At 38.7% G+C, this 24,806-nt stretch overlaps 1 protein-coding gene across 7 annotated transcripts in view; it reads left to right on the top strand.

Moving 5' to 3' along the window:
* The first annotated feature begins 2,178 nt into the window (after window positions 1-2,178).
* NCOA3 (nuclear receptor coactivator 3) overlaps window positions 2,179-24,806 on the top strand; it is a 96,762-nt gene continuing 74,134 nt past the window's right edge. For all 7 annotated transcript variants that reach the window (XM_045833142.1, XM_045833147.1, XM_045833145.1 and 4 more), the window contains exon 1: window positions 2,179-2,311. The gene's annotated coding sequence lies outside the window, so the exon portion shown is untranslated. The remainder of the gene's footprint in view (window positions 2,312-24,806) is intronic.

Below are 24,806 nucleotides of genomic sequence, written 5' to 3'. Positions count from 1 at the left end.
TGTTAATCATTCCAAAGAAAGTAAGGCAGGATCATGTGAATGAGTGTGTGGGTGTAGTGCTTAGAAGATCTACCTGAGGAAGAGGCTTTTCAGAAGAGATCTTAATGACAACAATGGGGAGCAAGCCAGAAAGGAAAATTTCAGACAGCAAAGAGAACAGCAAAGTGAAAGGTCCCGCGCGCAGGAGCATGCTTGGTATGTTCAGGAAACATCAGGAATGTTGGTGTCCAGCATGGGGTAAGAAATGAGAAGAGATATATTACTTGAGATCAGATAAGAAAGCAGAGACCAGATCAGTTAGGGTCTGGGTTTTCTCTCAAATGCAATGGGATGCCATTGGAACATGTTCAGGTTGGAAGTGACGTATGATAATTTATGATTTTTCAAAGCTCCCTCTAGCTACTGTGTAGGGAGTGGCTTACAGGAAGGCTAATGGGAGAAGCAAGGTGTGGTTCAGGTGAAAGGTCATGCAGGATCTTAACATTTCAGTTCTGGATTCTGAACATCGAACAGAGTATCATTATTTGTTGTTTGGGGGAGTGAATTCATCCTTGCAGCAAATATTGAATGAGTGCGTTCTATCACTAAGCTCCATAGCAGGCACTAAGACTACATCTGAGAACAAAAGAGACACAATCCCACCTTCATGGACCTTTCATTCTAGTGAGAAAAAGATAATAAATACTATAAGCAAACAAAAATATATGGTGTTTCCAATGATGAAAAGTGCTATGAAGAGAAACGAAACAGGGAAGAGTGGCAGGGAAAGCTGGGATTGGAGTGGGTGGAAACATAAAACAGAGCAATTAGGGAAGCCCTCACTGAAGAAGTGACATTTGGATGATGACCATGGAGAGATGAGGAAGTGAGAGCTTGGATTTTCTGGGAAAAAAGTGAACTAGGCAGAGAAAATAGCAAATGCCAGCTCTCTGAGGCCAGAGTGTGCCAGGCATGCTGGAGGGACCCCAAGGAGTCACCAGTGGGTGGACCAGAAATGACTGATGAATTTAGAAAGGGAAGGGGAGGGGAGACACAGGATGTGTGAGGCTTAACTAAAAACATTTTGGAGGAGAGACAGTAAGTGACTTGGTTTTCACCAAGATCCTTCTGGCTGCTATATTGAGAATAGACTCCAAGAAGACAAGGGGGAATGCAAGCAGAGAGCAGTGAGGAAGCTAGTGCAACAGCCCAGGTGGGAAACGATAGTGGTGGAGCTAGTAAGTGGTTATTTATTGTATTCTATTCATACTGAAGACATTTAATATTGATTCAATATTATTGTCTAATATATAGTCCATATAAAAAATTTTCCCCAAAGTCCTTTCTACATTAAAAAAAAACACAAAAAACAAAACAAAGCTTGGATCCAATCAAGGCTCACATATTGCATTTGGTTTCCACCTCTTTCAAGCTAGGTGTTTTGTAGCATGCACTGCATTCTGGATTTGTCTGATTGTTTTTTCATAGTTAGGTTCAGTTTAGCGCCTTAAAACAAAACAAAACAAAAACAAGAATACTACCAGGATGGCGTTATGACTTTCCCATTGCATCATATCAGGAGTCACATAATGTCAGTTTGATCTATTGTTGGTGATGCTAAGTGATGGTGATCAGTAATTGATTACTTCGTTCAGGTGCTGTCTGCAGATGTTTCCAGAAAAGCAAGCTGTTTCCCAGTTGTAAATGAGAAGTACTCAGTGGCATGATACTTGAACAGTGAATATATCGTGCCTATTCTACAGCCCAACAAGCTTTTACCCAGTGACTTGAGCATCTAATGAAGAGCCCCGTTGCTTCTGACCTTGTGCCTCAGTTTGCTCCTCTGAACAATGAGGATAATAGTGGTCCCTAAGGGATGCTCATTTTGAGGATCAGTTCTACCACACAATAAACGCTCATTAAGTATTACAAATTACTGGACCAATACAAGTATGAAAAAAATTAAGGGTAGAGGTACATTCCAGTTCTCTCCTACCCCGCAGCAGCTCCCAGGTGATTAGAGCGCCAGAGCCCGCGAAGGGTCCACCAAGCCACGCCCTCGCGTCGCGGAAGCCGTGCTGGGCAGGGGCACCCAGCACCCAGGCCGCGCAAGGCCCCCTGGGACCGGTAGTGCTGGGCGTGGCCCGGGGACTACATATCCCGGCGGTCCCCGCGCCGTGGCTCCAGCCGCTGGCTCTTCAGCCCTTCCACAGCGACGGCGGCAGCCGCGGTGGCTGGGTCGGTGGCGGAGGCGGCGGCGGCTGTGGCGGCTGCGGGCTGAGCAGCGAGTTTCCGATTTAAAGCTGAGCTGCGAGGAAAATGGCGGCGGGCGGTGAGTGCAGATAAAGGAGGAGCAGCAGCGGGCGAGGGAGTGGGTGCGAAGCGGGGGGAAGAGGACGAGTCTCCGGGGCTGCCGCGAGCCGGTGGCTTCGGCTGCGCGGAGGCGCAGAGGGGCGCGCCGAGCGGGGGGCGCTCTGAGAGAGTTTCGGGGTGCCGGGGCCGCGCCGCTTCCCTGCAGCCGGGAGGCAGCCCAAGCTGGGCGGCAGCCGGCTTGGGACTTCGAGGGGTTCCCGCGGGGAGGGGTTACCCCGAGGAGTTTGGGGGACCGTGGGGGCCCACTTCCCCCTCCTGCCTTTAAAGTTTTATCTACCTCCCGCCTCCCCAGCCCTTGAGGGCGGCTTTTGGGAGCTGCCCGCGTCCCCCTCTGCCCGCTGCCGAGGCTCCTTCGCAGTTACTCGGAGGAATTAGGAGGCGGAGGAAGCCGCGCAGATCCCCTGCCGACCCCCACCCTGCCTCCCGGTCGTCTTCAGGCTGGGGTCGGATTTTGCTCTGTTTACTCCTGCACTCGGGCGTTTTTAATATTTTTCACACCCATTATCTGCCGAATTTCCATTTTGGGCACGGGTGGGTTCTCAGCAGCTTTCTCAGTGAAAAGGCATTTTGCTACCTCTGGTGTGAAGGCGGGGATATGGCAAGTGGGAAGTTGGTGGGTACATTTCGGGTTTGGCTGCCTTTATTACGCCCATTCCCCCCACCCCCCATCTCTAATCTTCTTACGGGCATCGGTGCCGTTTGTAGTGATTTAAAGAAACTGTTCGTCTTGCACATGTCTTAAAAAAAAACCAAACAAACCCCCAAACAACAGTCCGAGTCTTCGGAAGGCTCGGTCGCTCCCCAGGCAGCTCGTGGGCACTCGGGGTGGAAAGTTAACCCGAAGAGCAGTTGTCAGAGGGACAGAGCATCGTCCCCGGATCTCCCTCCGCGGGGAGGTCGGGATTCCCACCCGGACCGGCACGAAAGGTGGCGATTGTCTCCGAGTCAGAACTTTGCTTTTTTGCCCCCCTGCCGAATGCGAATGCGAAGACTTCCCATTTGCAGTTTTCGAGCAGCGCTTCAAAGCCAAGCTGTTTTTGTTATTACGCCTGCCCCGCGAAGAAACAGGAAGGCGAGGACCAGCTGGCGCGCCGCGGCGCGTTTCAATGGGGCTGAGCGGGAGTGCTGCAGCGCCGGGGTTTAAATGCCTGGCCTCCCAGCGGCCCCCGGCCGCGAGAGCGCGGCGGCGTTCGTGGCAGCAGGTTGTTGGGAGGAGGAGGATAACGGGGAAAAGAAATCACAGGTCTCCAGGAAATGCCGCATAAACGGAAATGTTAAACGGAGACTCGCAAGTTTGTGAACTGCTTGCTCTAATTTAATTATTGCTTACTTAGGGTAGGTTGCATCAGATATGCTACCCACCTGGAAAGGTACACAAACGTTGAAAAATGAGTGTCTGCCCTCCTCCGACCCCTCCAGTTCCCTTTTCCTAGGAGTCAGCGACTATGACTGGTTTCTAGAGTATCCTTAGTCTTTGGGATAATTATTTTGTTAAGGTTTTCATTCAAAACACACCCCTGTTGAATACCAAAAGCAGGGGAGTGAGATGAACAGAAGAAAGGGAAAATGGGTGGGAATATTGTTTTATTTTCAGTGTCTTAAAAAAATGTTTAGCTATTAAAACTTAACTGCTTATGTTGCCTTATCTACTAACACCCTTAAAGAAATAACAGTCTGTGAGGCTTGAGGATGCAGAACCCTGCTGGGTTCATTGTTTGTATGTAAAACGAGCCTCTAACATGTAAAATGATATTGAACACTATAGCTCCTGTCACTGGAGGTTGCTTCAGGTTCTGCATTTAAATGAGCAGCAGTCTAGATCGCCTGTGATCCTAAACTACAGACATATTTTATGTATTGATAGAAGTGACTTAATTGTTCAATCAGCATTAGAAAAAGGCATATGGCAGCTTCTAGCATATGAAAAGTAAATTTTGGATGTGAGGATCATGGACTAAGTGGGAAGCTGTGGTGTTTCTAGAGCAGTGATACGAAATGTTTGTACCATGAAATATTCCTTAACTACAGAGGCTTTGAAAATGCAGAACAACTCCAGCATAGTTAACAGGATTTCTATTTTTACGTGTTAGAATGGTGGTTTTGAATTTACTAAGATTTAACAAATTCATTAAAAAATGCAATGATATTAGAGCTTAGGGTATTAAAGATTATATTAAATATTTTCATTGTATTGTGCATTTTCCCTCCTGTATAAGAATTTTTTCTATAAGTCACCTCCTACCCTCTAAGCACGTAAGTTAAAATTGATTCAGTAGGACTTAATGTACTGGTTGGGCCCTGGACCCCTTTCCTGGGGGAGACATGTAAATAAAAAGAAGTTCTCGAAATGGTTACTTCCTAATGCCTTCTTGACTGGTCTCTTGAAATTAACTTCCTTACTATGTCAGGGACATATTAAAGAGTTTACAAAAATATGAAAAATTCAGTCTTTTGTGTATTAGCAGTATGATCTTAGAATGGTTCCTTTTTAACTTTTTTAACTTGAAGACTACTTTGTTTTGAGAAGTCTTTGAAAAGAATGATTAAACATTTTTACTTTATTTTGGTAAGATAACAAACTATTCTATCCTTAATTGGTATTAAAATAAATGGCTTTAGGGTTTTTGTTTGTTTTGCATTTTTTTTTTTTAAGCTGTATGATTTCAAGCCTTGGCCAGAGGATGTAGACTACTTTTGAAAATTTAATTTGTTGCAAGTTTGGAATGAATATAGCCTGCAGTTATTATTTGTCTACACAGCAAAGGGACCACAATTTAACACAGTTGTTACTCTTTTAATCATGATTGAAGAGGTACTGCGGTTTCTCATAGGTTAAACCAGAGAGAACCTGTCCCAGTTTGGTTTGAATTTATTATACTTTGTAGTGAAGAATATTCCCTATTTGCATTATTGAGTGGTTATGGCTTTGGGAGCAGAAAATTAGTGTTGAAATGAATGTTAACTTTTCTTTTTCCTCCTAGTTCAGATGAAAGAAAGGGATGACTATTAGTTTAGATCCTCAGGGATAGCATTGAGGTTGAATGCTGCAGTGAAATGTAGGCATTTTCTTCCATTTTGAGTGCTTTTTGGGGTGGGGGGTGGTTACAAAATGAACATTTCACAGTTGAAGTGGATGGGGTGCTTGCTGTATTGTATGAGGCTTATTTCTCCACTTTGTTAATGTTTTCGAGGTAAATTCATTTGGCCCATTTGGTTTTCTGACGGGGTGTCTAGGAGATTATTTTGTGTTAAGGATGCAGTTTATTCAGAACCTAACCTTATTTCCAGCCCCCTGACAAACAATGGGATTGACTTAAATTGAATCGCCTCTCCCTTTCCAACTTCTGCTGGAGAGTTGTTAAATGAACAGGAAAATGGCCAGAAGATGCACAGCAGGAGTAGAAGGGAAGGCTGCAGTCAGTGTCTAGGAGGCCGGTTTATCCACAAACTGGATAATCTTCTTAGACTACATGCTGCCACTTCCCACCTTTGTCAGCATTAACTCAGTTTGGTAGGTTCTGCTGACCTAGGTCAATTAGAGGGGACAGTAATAAAGGTTTATTTTACTAACTGCAGTAAACTCGGTGGCCTAGAGGCAAAGGAAAGAAGTCTGACCTGAGGCACACAGGCTTTACCTGTTTCAAAGCGTATTCTAAAGAGCAAATGAACTAGTCTTTTCTGTTTGTTTGTCCTTTTACCTTTTTCCATTAGGAACCCTGTATCCTATTTTTTTTTGTTGTTAATATTTTTCTTTATTGCTAAGTTGTGGGAAAGAGTGTAACTTTTTGCCTGCTGTTCACCTATGAAGGTATTCTGAAATGTTGAATTTCCCTGGTTAGAGGCTCTGAGGTTTATGAAGTGTGACTTTCCGGTCAATAGACTGACTTAGATTACTGATTTTAACCCATCATCATCCACATCATGATGAAAAGGGAATACTGGCCTGGGTATTACATAGTAGTGGATAATCTACTGTTCCCTGTGGCTCTGCTTTTGGCAGGTAGCTATGGCAGCAGAGTTGGGTTGAGTAAGTTGGAAAGTGGTAGATGGATAGATGGAAAAGGACTGCAGAAGTCAGCATAATCCTCAATTAGGATAAGCCTCACAGTTAATTGAATGTTGAGTATACAGGTTAAATCCCATTATAATAAACTCCAGGGAAGTAACTAAATTATTATGTTGTATTGGGATTGAGCTTTATTGAATGCTGTTTAAAATAAATTAGTCTTTTTGTTAGAGATGTGGGGAAATTTTCATTTGTTGTAACATTTCACAAGTTATTCATGGACCAATATGTTTCACCTTCATTTTTAATGCTTTCGCCTTTAAAAAGGAAAGAACCCATGTTGAGCTGGGCAGATAATTTATATACCCCTTCCTTCCAATCAAATAACTTCATTGGTTTATCTTAACAACCAAATAAGTTTATTAGAGTAAGAACTGCCACCATCAAAGTGTGGTCAGAGGAAATGGAAATTTCCCCAGGTTTCCAGGTAACTACTGCTGGTAATTTTTTCTGCCCTGACAACTTTTTAAAATGAATGAATGCACTTCATTTTGGTGTGAACTTTCCTTTGTCAATAATAATTATTGGGCTGAATAATTTCTGTTGAACCGGTGTAGTTTGGGACCTTTAGATTGTTTAAAAAAAAGTGATGGTACTATTATAATCTTTAAGATACCTCCATATAAATAAGAAAATTTTCAGAAACAGGATTAATACACATATGAGAAAATACTATTTTTATGCTTGGCCAGAAATATATTCTTTCTGTTTTGCCAGACTCCAGGCATTTACATCCCATCTTTCAAAGGTTAGCATTTTTATTTTGGGTAGAGAGTTTTGATTGGGTGCATGCAGCAAGACATGTTCAAAGTCATTCTTTTAAATACACGTTCCATGAAGGAGGGAAAAATCTGAAAGAGGGAATTTCAAACAACCCAAGCAGTGTTTTGAAGGTTCTCAAGTCTTAAGAATAATGACTGACTAGTAGGCAGGAAGCCTGCAGTTGCATTGTGGTATTGTTCCTCCATCTTATGCATTTGAGAACAGGAGTACAAAGGAGAAGAAAGCCTGGGGAGGGGGAAGAAAGGGTTTTAACAAAAAAAGGTGGGGGGGGACTTCTAGAGTAAATATTCTTTGCCTTTCTGTTTAAGTGAAATCTAAAACCAAATTATTTTTGCTTTGAGAGGAAATGTTTGTTTATCATGATCTAAATGTCTTAAACTGACATTTTTACAAATGAGAGTTAATTGTTATTGGTATTGGTGGAAAGAGCAGCATGATCACATACTCAGTTTTAAAACAGAACTTGAAAAAATATCCACACGTGAAAACCTTTAAATATTTTCCTCCTCTGTTAATCAGTATTATTTGTTAGCTTGTTATTTTGAAAAGAATATTTAACCAGTGAAGAGTTGAGAATTGTTTGTGAGTTTGTACCGTAAGGTTTGTGCAAATCAGTCTTTTCTTAGATTTATCAGACAAGGGGGATAGAGTATGCTGTCTTCCAAGGTTCCTTATATTGGCTGTGCAGAATTTTTATTTATATTTTATTGGTCAAACAGTAAGTGGATTAAGCTTTTTGTACCAGATAATGATGTGAAGATGCAGGTTGTGGTGCTGACTCATGAGTGTGGGGACTGGATAACTTGGAGCTCCTGACCTCATCCTAGTACATTCTATGAGCTGCAAAGTGTGTGTGTGAGAGGGAGAGAGAATTTTAAACCTCCTCCTCTGCTTTAAGAAAATGAAGTGATATTTTCTTTACTCTCAGTAAAGCTGTCATCAGTGAAATTATTTCTAAATTTAAGTCACTGTATAGAGTAGCTATATCAGCTTGATTTTGTTTCCAGATTGAAATTTGGCAAGTTTATTTGAAAATGTTTTAAGTATTACCCAGTGTTCTCTTCACCAAATTGTGTCTTTAGTTCTACACACTCTCTGCCTCATCCAGGCTCATCTTTTTCCTTTTTTACCGGATGGTTGTGTTTTATGACCATACTTTTATCTCAGCCAACGTAGTCGTCTCCCTTGCTGTCAGAGCAAGTATTTGACTGCATCTAGGAAAACCTAACTTCACCAGTGAGAAAAATAATTCCCTATGCATGTTGCATCCATTGGAGGGTCAATGGTATCATCTTCATATAAGACAGAACTTACTACTATATTAAGTTTTAAAAATCATTTCAGGAATCAGTAAAATGAATTCAGGAAGCCGCTTTCAAAGTGCACAACCATATCTAGAATGGTGGAAGCCTTAGGTATATTGAGTCAAAATTAGGTAAATCTGAAGTCATGAACTTCCACTAGTAACCTTCAGTCCCCCTCTTTTTTTCTCCCAGGGTACAAAATAGCTCCCATATGTGACTTTTTTTCTTTAACTGACTTTTCATACCACCATTCTCTTAGCCATGGGGTCTTAAGCTTCAATCCCTTTTAATTTGCTACTGCTTGGCTGTTGGCCCACTCCCCCATACATATACATATTTAATGTTTACTAAGCTTTTCTATGTACAGCAGTTAAAAAGGTTTTGACTTTCAAGTGTGCACAAGTGCTCACATCAGTACAGGGCGATCTGTTTTGCCAATTAAAGATCGTGGAGAAGGTCAGAGGAGTAAAGGGACTACCTCTGACCAGGCGAGCAGGATGTAGGACTTTGAAAAATGAGTAAGATTTTAATATGGAGAGAGCACTGTTCCTGTTGGTGAGAAATCATTAGCAACAGCTCAGAGGTAAGACATTTCAAGACTTGATTATTTAAATATTCAATTAATGTTGAGTGAGTGATGGTATTGAATAAAATGGTTTTTGTTTTTGCAGAATCCTATTGATAACGTTTTTCCCAAATGTTCTATAATTCTACCAATTTAGTCTTATTAAATATCATGTAATCACATATTTTTGCTTAAAAATTGTCGGAGTACAACCCAGATTCCTTAATCTAATATCAGCTGTTTTCACAGTGTTTTTTTTTTTTAATCAATTTTTTCCATTTTTGTTGCCTTGTTTCAGTCATGCTAATTTTTTCTGCTGCTTCTCCCTTGTTATCTTGTCTAGTCATTAAGGTCCAGCTCAGATCTTGTTTCATTTAAGTAAATTTCTCAAACCACAACTGAAAATATACCGTAATTCTTGTTGCCTGGTATGAATTGTAATTACCTCTCTGCATAGGAGTCAGTATTTATTGACTGGTAGGACAGATGCAAATTGTCTATTCTTTGAGGTAGGGACCATTTCTTTTATAAACTTTAAAAATCCTTTATATATTTATATGTTACATATATTATTTTTTGAATTATATTCATTTTAGGTATCCCAATACTTGGTGTTCGGATATGAAAATTTCTAGAGTTCAACTCTCAAGTTAATTTTTCTACTTGGAAGTTGAGATAAAATTAGAGTCCTAAGGATTTGCTTGGGACCTGTGTCTCCCTCATAGTCATTCCAGATAAAGCATGTCTGGGCCTTAGAATACATTCATATTTCCCATTTGTCTTAGGACTGGGCAGTCCTTCTGTAAGTTGTGTAAATTGTTTTTGTTCATTATCACTATTCTTCAAGGAATTGTGCTAAGCATTGTGGGCATAAAAATTCCTTTGTGATCTAGGAGTTTATAATCTAGTTGAGAAATAAGTATAACTGAAAAACATAGTTGCAGCAACATAAGTGGTTTGGAAGTTCAGAGGAATAAAAGGTCATTTTCAACTGGGATTGTTAAGGAACATTTAATGGAGGAGATGGAATAGATCTAAAGGGAATTAATTGCTGCTTCTAATCTCTTTCCCACATCTTTTATTCTGTAGGACTTAAAGTAAAAAAAAAATATTAATGGGTTTAAATTGAAAAGAAGGCATAGACATGGTAGAGTCAAAGCAGTACAAAAAGGCATATTGTGAAAAAGTAAGGCTCCTGGTACCCTAGGTCTTTGGTCTTTATAGCTACCCATCCCAAAGGCTATTGTTGTTAGAGGATAGTCTTTTTTTTTTAATTTTATTTTTTATTTTTAGAGAGAGGGTAAGGGAGAAAAAGAGGGAGAGAAACATTAGTGTGTAGTTGCCTCTCGCATGCCCCCTGGAAGGGACCTGGCCCGCAACCCAGGTGTGTGCCCTGACTGGGAATTGAACTGGCAACCCTTTCCTTTGCAGGCCCATGCTCAATCCACTGAGCTACACCAGGCAGGGTTGTTAGAGGGTATTCTTTACATCTGTTTCTGTCTTTAGTTTCTTTCTCTCTGTCTTTTTTTTTTTTCTATTCTTTCTCCTTCCCTTTTTCTTTTTTAAATTAACAAATAGAATCACCAGGGGCTCCACTGTTTTCACTTAACAAAAGAACTTTGGAAAGCCTTCTGTACCTTATATTTTTAAAAGTCTATATAATATTCTATTGTATGAATAAATTTGGTAAAACGCATTAACTGGTTTCTCATTGCTGCTTTCAGTCTTTTACTGTTTTGAATGATGCTGCAGTGAACTGGATGTGGTTCTGTGTGCTGGAACTGAATGCAGTTCTGTGTCCTGGAAGGAGTATATCTTAGTACAAAAATCCTGGAAGTAAAATTTCTATATCAGAGAAAACGTACATTTAAAAATGCTAATGGTGCCCTGGCTGGTGTGGCTCAGTGGATTGAACAGCAGCCTGTGGACTAGAAGGTTTCTGGGTCAGTTCCTGGTCTGGGCATGCCTGGGTTCGTGGGCCAGGGCCCCAGGTGGGGGCGTGTGAGAGGCAACTGATCAGTGTTTCTCTCACACATCATTGTTAAAAAAAAAAATTTAATGTCTCTCTCCTTCTCAAGCCTTTCATAATCTGACTTTAATCCACATTTCCAACGTTATCTCCTTATTATATTAATCTTATGTACTTAAATTGCTGTTAAGTCTCCCTTGCGCTGCCCTCCGTTCTCTTACCCCAATAAAGTTCTTTTTTGTGTGTTTTGATTTATATTCTTTGATATAAAAGCAGAAAGTTACCATTGGTCAAGTGCTTGGACAGTGTTGTGTGCTTAATGTACATTATCTCATTTAACAGTCTGAGTTTTTTGTTGTGGAACTCACCATTTTTTCCCCAAATGTCTTATTCAAAACCCTGTTCAAATACAAAAAGGTGGTTGTATTAAAGTTTACTTTTTAAGTTGACATTTAAACTGTTTACTCATTATAAAGGCAGCAAAATGAGGCTTATGAATATAAAATTTAAAAGTGGGTTATGAAGAACTGTTATGGACCTAATCTATCTCTGCCTCTAGTTTATTTCTGTAGTATTAAGAAAATCCTGACTCGCACAGAGATAGAGTTGCAAATGGTCTCAGTTCAAAAATATATTTTGAAATAAAGAACAGGTACACATGGGACAGATTCAAAAGGTACCAAAGAAAAGTAAGGCACCGCCCTCAGTTGTGTCTCAGCCACCTTCCAAGCCCCTGCCTGCAGGCAACCATTGTTACTCTGAGTCTAGGTATATGAATGCATATACTTAAGTTTTTAAGGTTAATGAATTTATGCTATGTTTTTGGGTAAACTTTATATTGATGTGTAACATACATTCAGGAAAGTGGGCAGTTACAGTCTGATAAACTTTCATAATGAACACACCTATGTAACTGGACTCAGGAGCCCTAGTCTGGACTGTATATACTTTTAAAATAAACTTGGAGAAGTCTCACATCTGTTTTTATAGCAACTAAGTTCTTTCTAATGGTTACTCAGTTGTATAGATATATAATAATTTATCCAGTTCCGTATTACAAACAAAGCTGTAAGTGAATATCCTTATACATATTTTTTTGTTAAAAAGTATGTAGAAATTTCTAGAAGTGGAGTGCTAGGTTAAAGAGTATGAATTAAAAAATTCTGTAGATAATGCACCTTGCTCCCTGTAGAGATTATATCAGTTTACAAATCCACTAGCAGTGTGTGGCAGTTGCCTGTACCTTCTTCTCTGAATAACATATTGTATCAGATTAAAAAAAAGATTTTATTTATTTATTTTTTAGACAGGGGAAAGGAGGGAGAAAGAGAGGGAGAGAAACATCCAATCGGTTGCCTCTCACACACCCTCGACTGAGGACCTGGCGCATAATCCAGGCATGTGCCCTGACTAGGTTTGGGAATTGAACCAGTGACCTTTCAGTTTGCTGTGTGATGCCCAACCCACTGAGCCACACCAGTCAGAGAAGGCTGCATTTAGTCTCCTGAGTTTTGTATTCAGCCAACCACTGATCTACTTTCTGTCACTATAGTTTGCTTTCTTCCTTTTCCCCAACCTTTTCTAGGTGTAATTGACATTTGATTAATTGTATATAGTTAAATTGTACCGTTTGTTTTGACATATATGTCTCCCTGTGAATCCATCACTACAGTTACAGTAATGGGAATATTAGCTCCAAAAGTTCTTTATAGCCTTTTGTAATCCATCCCACCCTCATGTACAGGTAATTAGGGATCTGCCTTGCGTCACTAAAGATTAGTTTGTATTTTTAAGAATTATATATAAGTGGAATTAACAATATGGGGGGGCTGACTTTTTTCACTTAGTGTAGTTCTTTTGAGATTCATCCATGTTGCATATAGCAGTAGTCTTTTTATTGCTTAAGGAATATTGATTTCAGTGTTTGGACATATCGCAATTTATCCATTCACCTGTTGATGAACATTTGGGTTGTGTCCTGTTTTTGGTTATCAAAAATAAAGCTTCTGTGACGTTTGTGTACAAGGCTTTGTGTGGACATATACTTTATTTCTTTTGAGTAATATACCTGGGAATGGACTTGATGGGTTATATGCTTAGTGTATTTAAAACTTTCAAGAAACTGACACCTGTTTCTCAAAGTGGTTGTATGTATCATTTTGTGTTTCTCCCAGCAATGTATGATAATTCTGGCTGTTCACCGCACTCGATACAGCCAGGCTTTTTAATGTTAACCATTCTAGTGGGTGTATAGTGGTATCTCATTGTGGCTTCATTTTGAGTTTACCTGTTGACCAGTGATGTTGAGCATAGTTGCATGTACTTATTTGCCATTGGTGTATCTTTTTTGGTGAGGTGTCTGTTCATATCTTTAACTCCTTTTTAAGTTGGTTTGTTAATCTTATTTAGATGTAAGTGTTCTTCGTGTATTCTGGATATAAAACCTTTCTGAATTCATGTTTTAGAAATATTTATTGAGTCTGTGGCCTGTCTTTTCATTTTCATAATAGTGTTTCGGATGAGCAGAAGTTTTTATTGTTAGAATTCATTTTATTGATTTTTGTAGTTTCTGTTACAGTTCATGCTTTTTGTGTTGCATTTAAGAAATCTTCCTTGCCCTGGCTGGTGTAGCTCAGTTGGTTGGAGCATTGTCCTGTAAACCTAAAGGTTGTTGGTTCAATTCCTGGTCAGGGCGCATGCCTGGGTTACGGATTTGGTCCCTGGATGGAATGTATATGAGAGGCCCAACTGATTGATGTTTCTCTCCCTCTCTTTTTTCTCTCCCTTTCTCTGAGATAAAAAAAAAAGGAATCTTCTTTGAATTTGCATACTTTTGCATACTTTGAAACTATTTAAGAGAACTGAGGTTCTAGTAATTACACATATTCTTCTAAAAACCAAATAAAACTACTTAAGAAAATGGGAAGAACAAAAAGAAGCCTTCGCCATACCCAAAGTTATTAAGATTTTCTCTCGTAGTTTCTTAAAGAAGTTTCATGGTTTTAGTTCTTAAATTTAGGTTTATGGGTCATTTTAGTTAATTTTGTATACAGTATGAGATCAGGGTTGAGGTTCATATTTAGGTATAGGGCAATATTTCTAGCATCATTTGTTGAAAAGATTACACATTCTCCATTGAATTGACTTGGCATCTTTGTTGAAAATCAGCCAAGTATGTATATATGTGTAGGTCTAATTTTGGAGTCTCCCCTCCCTCCCTCCGTCCCTTCCACGATTCCTTCCTCCTTTCCTCCTTTCTTCCTTCTCTTCTTCCCACTCCCTCTTCCTTCTTTTCCTTCCTCCTCCTTTTCTTCCTCCCCCCCCCATGTCTGTTTCCCCACCTCCCCCTAGTCCCGAAATCAGGTATGATCAGTCCTCTAACTTTGTTCTTTTTGAAATTGTTTTGGCTATTCCAGGTCCTTTGTATGTCCATGTAATTCATCTTGTTTATTTCTGCAAAATTCCTGTTGTAATTTTGATTGTGATTGCACTGAATTGGTTGATAAATTTGGGGAGAATTGATTTCTTAAAAACACTCCCTTCTTTTCCATGAACATAATATATGTATCTCCATTTATTTAGGTCTTCTTTAATTTCTCTTAGCAGTGTTTTATTGTTATCAGTGTACAGCTCTTAATAAAGCTTTTGTCCAAACAATAGTTTCCTATTTTTAAAAGTGATTGTAAATAGTATTTTTAAATTTCTGTTTTCAGTAATTTTAATATATAGAAACAGTTGATTATTGTATGCTCACCTAGTACATTGTACCTTGCTAAACTCATTTATTTTTGTAGTTTTTATGTAATTTGCATAAGATCGTATACACAGATGACCATACTGTTTTTGAATAAGACAATTTTATTTTATTTTCTTTGTTGTAATGGCTGGTGCTTCCAGTGCAGTGTTGGGATTATTTAATTGTGATTGCATTGAATCAATTGATTAATTTGGAGAGACATAATCTGTCTTGTTTTCAGTCTTAGGGGGTAGGCATTCAGTCTTGTTATAGGTCTGCTGATATGCTTTGTATCATATAACTTCTTTCCCCCCTTCCATTAGTTATTGAGTTGTAGGAGGTTTTAATTATTTTTAAATGTGTAGTATGGGTGTGTGTGTGTGTGTGTGTATCTGTGTGTATTTGGCAATATGTTTTGCAAATGCTTTCTCCCAATATTTGGTGGTACATAATCTTTACTTGGTGGTCAGAGATGTCTCTACTAATTTTCAAGTTCTTGGTCATATGTATATTTTAGGGAATAAATGTTTTAAAGCTTGAATAACAGTTTTAGACCCCATTCCTTAATTTGTGTAAATGGAAAGAAAAACTAAAATTGTTTATGTGTAACATATCAGTTCTTAAACATAGTTAATTATTTTCTGCTTTATATAACTGTTAAAAGTCATTTTCCATTGTAAATAGTCTAGAACTTGATCTTTTTTCTTTTTAATAAGAATGAATCAGGCCCTGGCTGGTGTGGCTCAGTTGGTTGGAGTGTCCTGTGGCTGAAGGGTTGCAGGTTTGATTCTCAGTTGGGGTGTGTGCCTGGGTTGCGGGTTAAGTCCTGGTTCTCCATAAGGGTGCATAAGATCCCCCTCAAATGGGAGGCAGTGGTTTATGCTTCTTTCTCACATTGATGTTTCTCTCTCTCCCTTTCTCTCTCTCTCTAAAAGCAATGAAAATACGTCCTCAGGTGAGGATATAAAAAAAAAAGAATCAGTCAGTCTTTGTCTAGTTCCACATTTATTATTACAAATTAAGATCGAAAACATCAATTATATTGGTCTGGTATAATCCTAATGCAAAGATGCAGAAGATCTTCCTAAGAGCTCTAATTCTTGTGAGATTTTGTCATTGTTCTCTCTTTAACCCTCACTGAAAAACCCAATCTCTATGGCTATTTCTATTAGTATAGAATATATTTCTTTTTTTTTTTACCAAGTTATATTTTACTGTCTTCTCTTTTCATGGTTCTCTCTATGCTTAACTGTTCTACTGAATTGTATTAGCTTTTTAATGCCTCCATATTTGTGCTGTTTTGACATGTGTGATGCTAGTCACAGTTAGTATTTATATTAAATTATTATAACCTTAAATCACCTAAGTATCTCCCTGGATACTTTTTTCCCCTGCTCAAAAGAAGTGATATCTCAATTTACTTATCAGTCCTCTCACCTGACTTGTAGATACATATTTTGATTCTGTTCTGTCTGAGTTATTCTTTCTGTCATGCTGGAATTTTGGAACATTTTACAATTTACATTTAAGAAGGCTTGTTTAAAAAAAAACAGTGGAAATTTCCAGCTTAAAAAAATCCGACTACTGGTCTAATAACTGCTTTGCAGGAAGAAAGAAATATGAAAAAGAACCGCAGACGTTCTGGATGTCAGCCTGTGAAATTTTCCACTATTTCCCATAATAACATGCAGGCATACTTATACTGCTGGATTCGGTGCAACTACAGTTGCACTCTATCAGTGATAAAATGGCATCTGGCTAGCTTTCAGTGAGCAGTTCATAAATTCACACATTTAAAGTACTATATGTTTGTTTTATCTCTGCCTGAAGTGTGGCCATAACACTGAACTTGCAAAATTATTTAAGAGTTTTCTGATTCCAAAATTCCTGTTTCAAATGAATTTTGGGTTTTTAATTTCAGTAGAGTTATGCATCTGAGAATATAGACATATAAAATCATTCTTTTAGTGATGATGCTGTATATATTTTTGTTTAATGGGATTTTATACTATCTTGAATGCTCAGAAAATTAAAACAAAGTTTTAAGAAGATTTGCATAAGGCTTTCACTGTTTGTTTGATGTGATTTAAGAAACATTTTAGCCCTGGCTGGTGTGGGACAGTGGATTGAATATTAGCCTGAGAATGGAAGTGTTGCTGGTTCGATTCCCAGGCAGGGCACATGCCTGGGTTGTGGGCCGGGTCCCCACTTGCAGACGTGGAGAGGCAACTGATTGATGTATCTCTCACACATTGATGTTTCTCTTCCTCTCTTTCTCCCTCCTTTCCACTCTAAAAAGAAATGAAATCTTTAAAAAAAGAAACATTTTAACCTCTTTTAGGTTCCTGTTAATTTTTCAAAGGGTTAGTAGATTATAAATATACTGTAACCATCACTTATACTATGTTTCATCTCTTTCATGGCAAATGCCTAACAGTGGTATTAAGGAATGAAATTGAGAAATTCACATTTTATGAATTAACCTTTTAAACTCATGCATTTCTACAGTGAAGAATTTGAGTGTTTATAGTGATACAACAGATGTGCATACATATCTTTGTATGTTTTAACACTCATAAATCACATTTTGGAAATAAAGGCATATTAATGCATAAGTCTATCTTTTCCAGGACCGTTAAGTCTTAGATCTGAACAAGAATGGCATTGTGACATAACAATGGCCTCCACCCCTTCCCTGCAGTCCACTCTTTCCTTGTGCAGCCTCATCCTTCCTCTTGACCTTTCCTGTATCTATAACTCTTCTCCTGTCCTCTTCATGCACTTCCTCTTCTCAGCCCTCATTCTATCTTCAACTATTTTATCCCTTTCCTCTCAGCCTAAATTTCCTCTGGGTTATAGCCCCCCTCCCCCAATCCGGCAACTTTCCATCCTTCAAGTCTCGCTGTTTCTAGCTGCTCACCATTAACCAAGTTGCTTCTGTACCTTCAGAAGGTTTCTTTGCTCCAGATGTTCTCTGCTCCTCGCAGATCGATTTTCTTTTAGACGTCGATCCCTCGACCGCATACATCCTTATACCTCTTAAATCCTTCAGTTTTCATTTTTGTCTCCATGTTTTCATTTGTTCCACAGAGATTTATTGAGTCCTAGCCATGTATCAGGGGATATACCAGTGACTAGAATGGCTATGAAAAAAAACTGCATACGGGGACTGGAAACTGGTGTGTGTATGCATGTGTCGTGGAGTTTACATTTTAATTGAGTAGTCATGGTAACTTCTGAGAAAATAACATTTGCGCCAAGAGTCCAGGAAGTAAGCCTTGTGAACATTGGAGAGTTGGGAATGTTCTGTGTAGAGAGAGTAGCCAGTGCAAAGGCCCTTTGGTGGGAGCATTCATAGAGTGTGTAAAGACCAGCAAGGTGGCCAGTGTGCTGGAGCACAGTGAAAGGAGTAAGTAATGAAAGAAGAAATCGGAGAGTTAACAGTGGAGCCTTGTAGGGAGTTGTAATGTCTTTAGCTTTTGAGCCAAGGTGGGGAGCCACTGTAGGTTTTCAACTTCTGGTTATTCCAAAAAGACCTTATGATTATTGATTCCCCCCTCCAATGAAAGGGGGGAATAATTTTATTTCATTTTATTATAAAAGTAATTAATTTAGGTTTGTTTGGAAAATACAGAAAAGTACAAAGAAAATAAAGAACAAATAGATTTCTAGTAACCTCATCATCCATGATTGAAGACTTTGTGTGTATATAGGTTCCCACTTGTTTTCCTTTGTGTTTGTATGCATGTGTGGGCATGCATGTGCACACACACACACACACACACTGTTGGGTTTGTCAGACAGCAAATAAACTGACCTAGGCTTTAAAGAGATGCCTCCAGCTGCTTTGTGAAAAGTAGCCTGTACAAGGGCAGGAAGCAGGAAGACCTATTAGGAGGCTATTACAGTAACCCAGGTGTGAGATAATGTTGGTGTAGACCATGGTAGCAGCAAAGGTTATAAGAAGTGGTCAAATTCTGTGAATACAGGGTCCAGCACAAATAACACCCCTTTTTTATTACAAAATCTTTTATTACAAAGTTGTAAGCATGTAATTCTGTAACATAACAATATCACACTCAAGCACACCATGTGACATTTTAGGTGAAATGTTCAAATTGCTGTCCATCTCTTGTGACATTCACATACCCTACCAACCATCTCAAGCAAGCATTACTTCTGCCAGACCCTGTATTTTGAAAGTAGCCAAGAGAATTTTGTGATGGATTCAGTGGGGTTGTGTTGTGTGGGGTGGACCAAGAGAGGAGGGAAGCATCAAGGGTGACTCAAAAGTGTTTGGCTTGAGTAACCAGAAACCTTTGGTTTCATTTTTCTTTCCTGTTAAACTGCCCATCCAAGATTTAATTCTGGCTCTATCTCTTCTGATGTGTTTTCCTTGTTCATTTGAACTCATGATTATTTCTTTCACCAAACTTCTAGTCTGTTTTGCCTAGCTTGGCACTTAGTACACACCACAAGATGCTATATATAACAAATTGTTTTGCTAGTATTAGTCTTTTTAACTAGGTGGCAAGCATCCTTTTACTGATCATGCTGGATTTACTTACCTGCTCAAGGACTAACAACTTTCTGAGTACATTTTGGACATTCAGTAAATGTTTAATTGTATACTCCTCCAGCTTGAGAATAAGATACGAGAAAACCTTAAAGTAAATGCCTGTTCTAGCTTTACTTTGGCTTACTGGCAGCTTTTGAGGATGAATTGTTTTGGATTCTTTCCTCAGTTATTTTGAGTTTAAAAAGCCATTAAATACTTTTTATTTCCATAAGATATTATGTATTATCTTGAATTCTGCAGCAGTATGAAGACTTTTTTTTTTAAATGACTGTTTATTGCTTACCTGAAACATGCAAAGCATTCTAGGAGATACAAAGATGAGTGAGAAAAGGAACTTATGCCCAGAAAGGAACTTACGCTATTGTGCAGATAATGTAACGTGCAAGTGTCTCCTTATGAACATAACATTGCATTATGATTTAGTGCAAAAAACTGATAATACCTTTAGCATTCTAAAGGCAGTAGAGGTAGAGGTTCTTTGCTTCTTTATACAATCATGTTACACTTTTGTGTGTTTTGGGTTCTAATTTATTTAAAAAATTTTTTAAATAACTAACTCCCATCTAAGTATTTTATTTATTTTTTAAATGTTTTATTTATTTATTTTTAGAGAGGGAGAGAGAGAAGGAGAGAGAAACATCAGTGTGCAGTTGCTGGGGGTCATGGCCTGCAACCCAGGCATGTACCCTGACTGGGAATCGAACCTGCGGCACTTTGGTTCGCAGCCCGCGCTCAATCCAGTGAGCTATGCCAGCCAGGGCTTATTTAAAAAAAAATTTTACTCATGATCTGAGGACATTTTTTTTTATTGCTTTGAGAGAGAGAGTGAGAGAGCGAGAGAGACATTGATGTGAGAGAAAAACATTGATTGGTTGCCAGAGAGAGAGAGACAGACAGATAGACAGGCAGGCAGACATTGATTGGTTGCCTCCCATACATGCCTGACCAGGAATCAAACCTGCAATCTAGGTATGTGCCATGACTGGGAATCAGACCCGCAGCCTTTTGGTGTTCTGGACAATGCTCCAACCAACTGAGCCACACCAGCTAGGGCTGGGTTCTTATTTGTTAAAATAGCTTTCCATACTTATTCCTAGCTGTTTCTACTTGCTGATAGGAAGTGTGCTGTTGCACCCCCCCTCCTTTATTTGCATTATATTTCCTTGTAGCCTTATGTAACATCAGTATTCTTTTTTTAAATCTCCTGTGCAACTTACACTTTTACTATCTTGTATAGGATCACTTACTTTCCTATTTATTTGAGAGTGAGACAGACAGGGAGACATCACTTTGTCGTTCTACTTATTTATGTGTTCATTGGTTGTTTCTTGTATGTGCCCTACCCGGGATCAAGCCCACAACCTTGGTGTATAGGAACAAAGCTCTAACCAACTGAGTTAGCTGGCCAGGGCCTGCTTTCCTCATCTTTTAGCTTTGTTTTACTTTTACCTCTTAACCTTTCTTCTTCTAAAATTTCTGTAACACATTCAGAATTCCAGAACACACACAAGATCTTCATGGAACTTTTACATAGAAACTCTGTTTTACTATTGTAAGCAAAGAATAAGTTCCTCAAATAGTCCACACTTATTAGATACTATCTGGATTAGGGGATGTGCTCTCTACAATTGACTTCTCTTAAATTTCCCTTGTTTGGAAGGGATTAAATCTTCTAGGCAAGGGAGGACAGGAAAGTTGGTAAAAACCTGTCCTTTCACTTATGTGAGTTGTGGCCATCAACTTAATTTTGTCTGTGATCATCATTTCTACTTGGTAATGGAGTATTTTTCTTTAGAAAATGGTAGAATATACCTCATGCATATTTTAATGATAATCTAGTTAGTTCAACAAACTTTTACATATGAAAGCCAAGGAGATAAGTCCTGGCTGGTGTGGCTCAGTGGATTGAGTGCTGGCCTGCTAACCAAAGGGCCTTGGGTTTGATTCCCAGTCAGGGCACATGCCTGGGTTGTAGGCCAGGTCCCCAGTAGGGGGCATGCAAGAGGCAACCACTTATTGATGTTTCTCTTTCTTTCTTTCTCCTTCCCTTTCCCCTCTCTAAAAATAAATAAACAAGCCCTGGCTGGCATAGCTCAGTGGATTGAGTGCAGGCTGTGAACCAAAGTGTCGCAGGTTCGATTCCCAGTCAGGGTACATGCCTGGGTTGCAGGCCATGACCCCCAGCAACTGCACATTGATGTTTCTCTCTCTCTCTCTCTCTCTCTCTCTCTCTCCTCCCCTTCCTCCCTTCCCTCTCTAAAAATAAGTAAATAAAATCTTAAAAAATAAACAAAATCTTTAAAACAAACAAACAAACAAAACTCCAAGGAGATTAAACTGTCCTATTTAGTTGACTTTGAATTGATTTGCTGCAAGTCTTTGGGTCTGGGAATACTGTAGTAATTTATGATGTGATTTTTAGGCACATCATTAGAAACAAAGAAAATATGTAATTTATTTTGCTTGGAGAGTAATGGTGAACTTAAGCTTTAAACATTCTGTCCAAGAAAGGGTGATGTTCAAATCTTCACCTACAGTAAGCCACAAATCTTTAACTGCAAGCTTTGGAAGAATGATTTGTTGACACACATTGTTAGATGATTTTTAAAAACATAATAATTTGCTTGGAGAAGTGATTTGCTGACACATTTCATATGATGACTTTTAAAAGTATAATTTGTGTTGTCTCCTGAGTTGTTTCATAAACTAAAATTATTAATCCCCTCTTTTAAATGAACCAGTGTTTTATTTCGAGAAACTAGAGATGATGATATATCCTCCCCGTTTCTTTTCTCTTTTAAAAAAACCTTCAGCATCTAGTCTGGCTGTTCTCTTGTACTTTTCTCCAAACATTTATTTAGAGCAAAAAAAACTTGGATGGCCTGCTTTGTTTCCAGTACTTTACTTTGTATTTGGTAAGATGTTCTCTAAAGAAAATATAGATGTGTTGCCTAGGTAATGTTGTGTTTTTAGTATCTTTCGTGGGTGGCTCAGCTTTTCAATCCTTGGGATGATTTGTTGACTCAGTTTTGATTTTTGACACTTCCTTTCTTGTGCCATAGAAAGTAAATATGTCAATAGTACATAAACTCTCTTTACTGCAATATCCTTAGTACCCAGAATGGTGGCAGGTACATGATTGGGTACTCAAGTATTTGTTGAATGAATATAGAGTAGCAGTAGTAACAATCCCTATTTATTGAGCATATATTATAGGCCAAAGTGCTAAGTACTTCGAATGGATTTGGTAGTATTTCCATTTTTTTGCTGAATGTTTTCCTACCCATATGATATGTATGAGTGAGGAGGTGTGAGGGAGAAAGGAGGAGATGAAGCTGGCATTTATTGAGGATGCTGTCAGTTATGCAATGCATTGTTCTATGTACCACTAGGGTTAGGGTTAAGGTTAGGGTTAGGGTTGCCAATTAAACAATGGGATATCATCCATAACGTGATACATTGTGATTTCAAAGATGTAAAAACATGGAAAAAAAAATCTAAGAACTTCTAAGGAATACCAGTAGTTTTACCTACTTCTCTCATTTAATGATCATTAAGTCTTCTACAGGTATTATTACCCTTATTTTAGAGATGAAGAAAATTAAGGTTTTGGGTTAAGTTCATAGATTCTCAAGATAGAGGATCCAAATTGAGGTCTCTTAGACTTCAGAGACCATGCTCTTTTTACCATCTCATACTGCTCCAGTAGACAAGGAAGCAAAATAGTACATTGGCCTGTCAACTCTGGCTTGATGATTCTTAGTTGGCATGGCTTTAAACACTTTCTTAATGTAGCTGTTTTTGTCTTTTTTTAAAATCAACAAAATCTCTCTATTTACTATGTACTAGCTACCCTGTGTTTTTATGTGGATACAAAACAATATAAGGCCTTATCTGTTTCTCTCAAGGAATTTACAGTCTATTTAGGGAGATGAGAGAAATAAACATGAAAGTTAGATAACTAGAGAAGATTTAAATAACATTTCAGGGAATAATGAAAGAGGTTTAATAAGGCAACGCAGGATTAATTATGAAATAAACTGTACAAATAATTGCTTTTGGAGTTTAGAGGAAGGAGAGATTGCTTGAGGCTGAAGTAATCCAGGAAAGGATTTAAATGAATTCCGGGGAGATAGTTTCAGTTAGTGAGATTATTTACTTACTCTAAAATCATATTAATGGTTGTTACAAATGGAACTGCAAACTCTTGGCGAACTGCAGTACATGAAGTTTTTTCTCTGTGCGTGAGAGCAGAGGATCTTCCTGCCATAGAAAAGTAGAAGCAATCATGTGGTATCAAGTAGATGGGGGGGGGGTACTCACTTTTAGAAGAAAGACCTAAGGATGAAAATGAAGGAGGAGCCCCTCCTCCCCCTTCTTAAATGTCTTGAGTGCCACTCTTGCCACATTTACAATCAGTTTCATTTTCTGAACCATTGCCAAAGTTACTTTCTGTGGTTCTTAAAAGTTCATGATGAACTTTGAAAAGTTGGAAGCAAGCATTAACTACACTACTAGTGTTTTTCTGTATTTTGAAATAGGGCCTCTCTTAGTTAAAGATGCATAACAAACAGAATAGTCAACCATGTATTTTAGGCTACGTTCCTGAATCAGACCCTCAGACCTCAACATTGGGTTATAAGGTAGGTTGCTTTTCTATAGGCAAGTTGAAAACAAAATAGTAAAGGCTTGGAAAGCAAGAGAACTGCATTTTGGACCATGTTGGATAATCTTGGGCATTTTATTTAACCTCTGGAGACATCTGAGTTGAATCTGTTTTTTCTTTCCTTGTTTTTTTTTTTTTAACATTTTTCTTTCTTATTTAAAAACAATACCAATAGGTGTCCATGGCTAACAAAAGTTCAAACTCTGCAAAAGGCTGTGAAGTGAGGTTTCCCTCCCACTTTCTTTTGTTCCCTAGTTCATTCCTCAGAGGCTATCACTGTTCCTTTTTTGTGTGTGTATTTACAAATATATTTGTATGTCTTTTTTTAAATAATCATTTTATTATTGTTCAATTACAGTTATCCGTATTTCCCCCCAATCACTCCCTTCCACCCCAGCCAAATTCATCTCCCCCACTTGCTTCTATTCTCCCCCCCACCTGGTTTCTCCATGTGTCCCTCATAGTAGTTCCTGAATATTTATGTCTTTATATCTTTTTTTTTTTTTAAGATTTTATTTATTTATTTTAGAGAGGGAAGGGAGGGAGAAAGAGAGAGAGAAACATCAATGTGCGGTTGCTGGGGGTCATGGCCTGCAACCCAGGCATGCACCCTGACTGGGAATCGAATCTGCGACACTTTGGTTCGCAGCCTGCGCTCAATCCACTGAGCTATGCCAGCCTGGTCATATCTTTATATCTTTATCTTCCATATATATCTTTCCTTTTTATAAATACAAATTACAGTATATTAAAAACATTGTTTTGCATCTGGTTACATTTAACACT

Source organism: Phyllostomus hastatus, unplaced genomic scaffold (genome assembly GCF_019186645.2).
Source record: "Phyllostomus hastatus isolate PE091 unplaced genomic scaffold, TTU_PhHast_1.1 phas_contig_17, whole genome shotgun sequence".
Classification (NCBI taxonomy): domain Eukaryota; kingdom Metazoa; phylum Chordata; class Mammalia; order Chiroptera; family Phyllostomidae; genus Phyllostomus; species Phyllostomus hastatus.
Note: the sequence above shows the minus strand (reverse complement) of the source record. Positions and strands in the feature narration are given on the sequence as shown.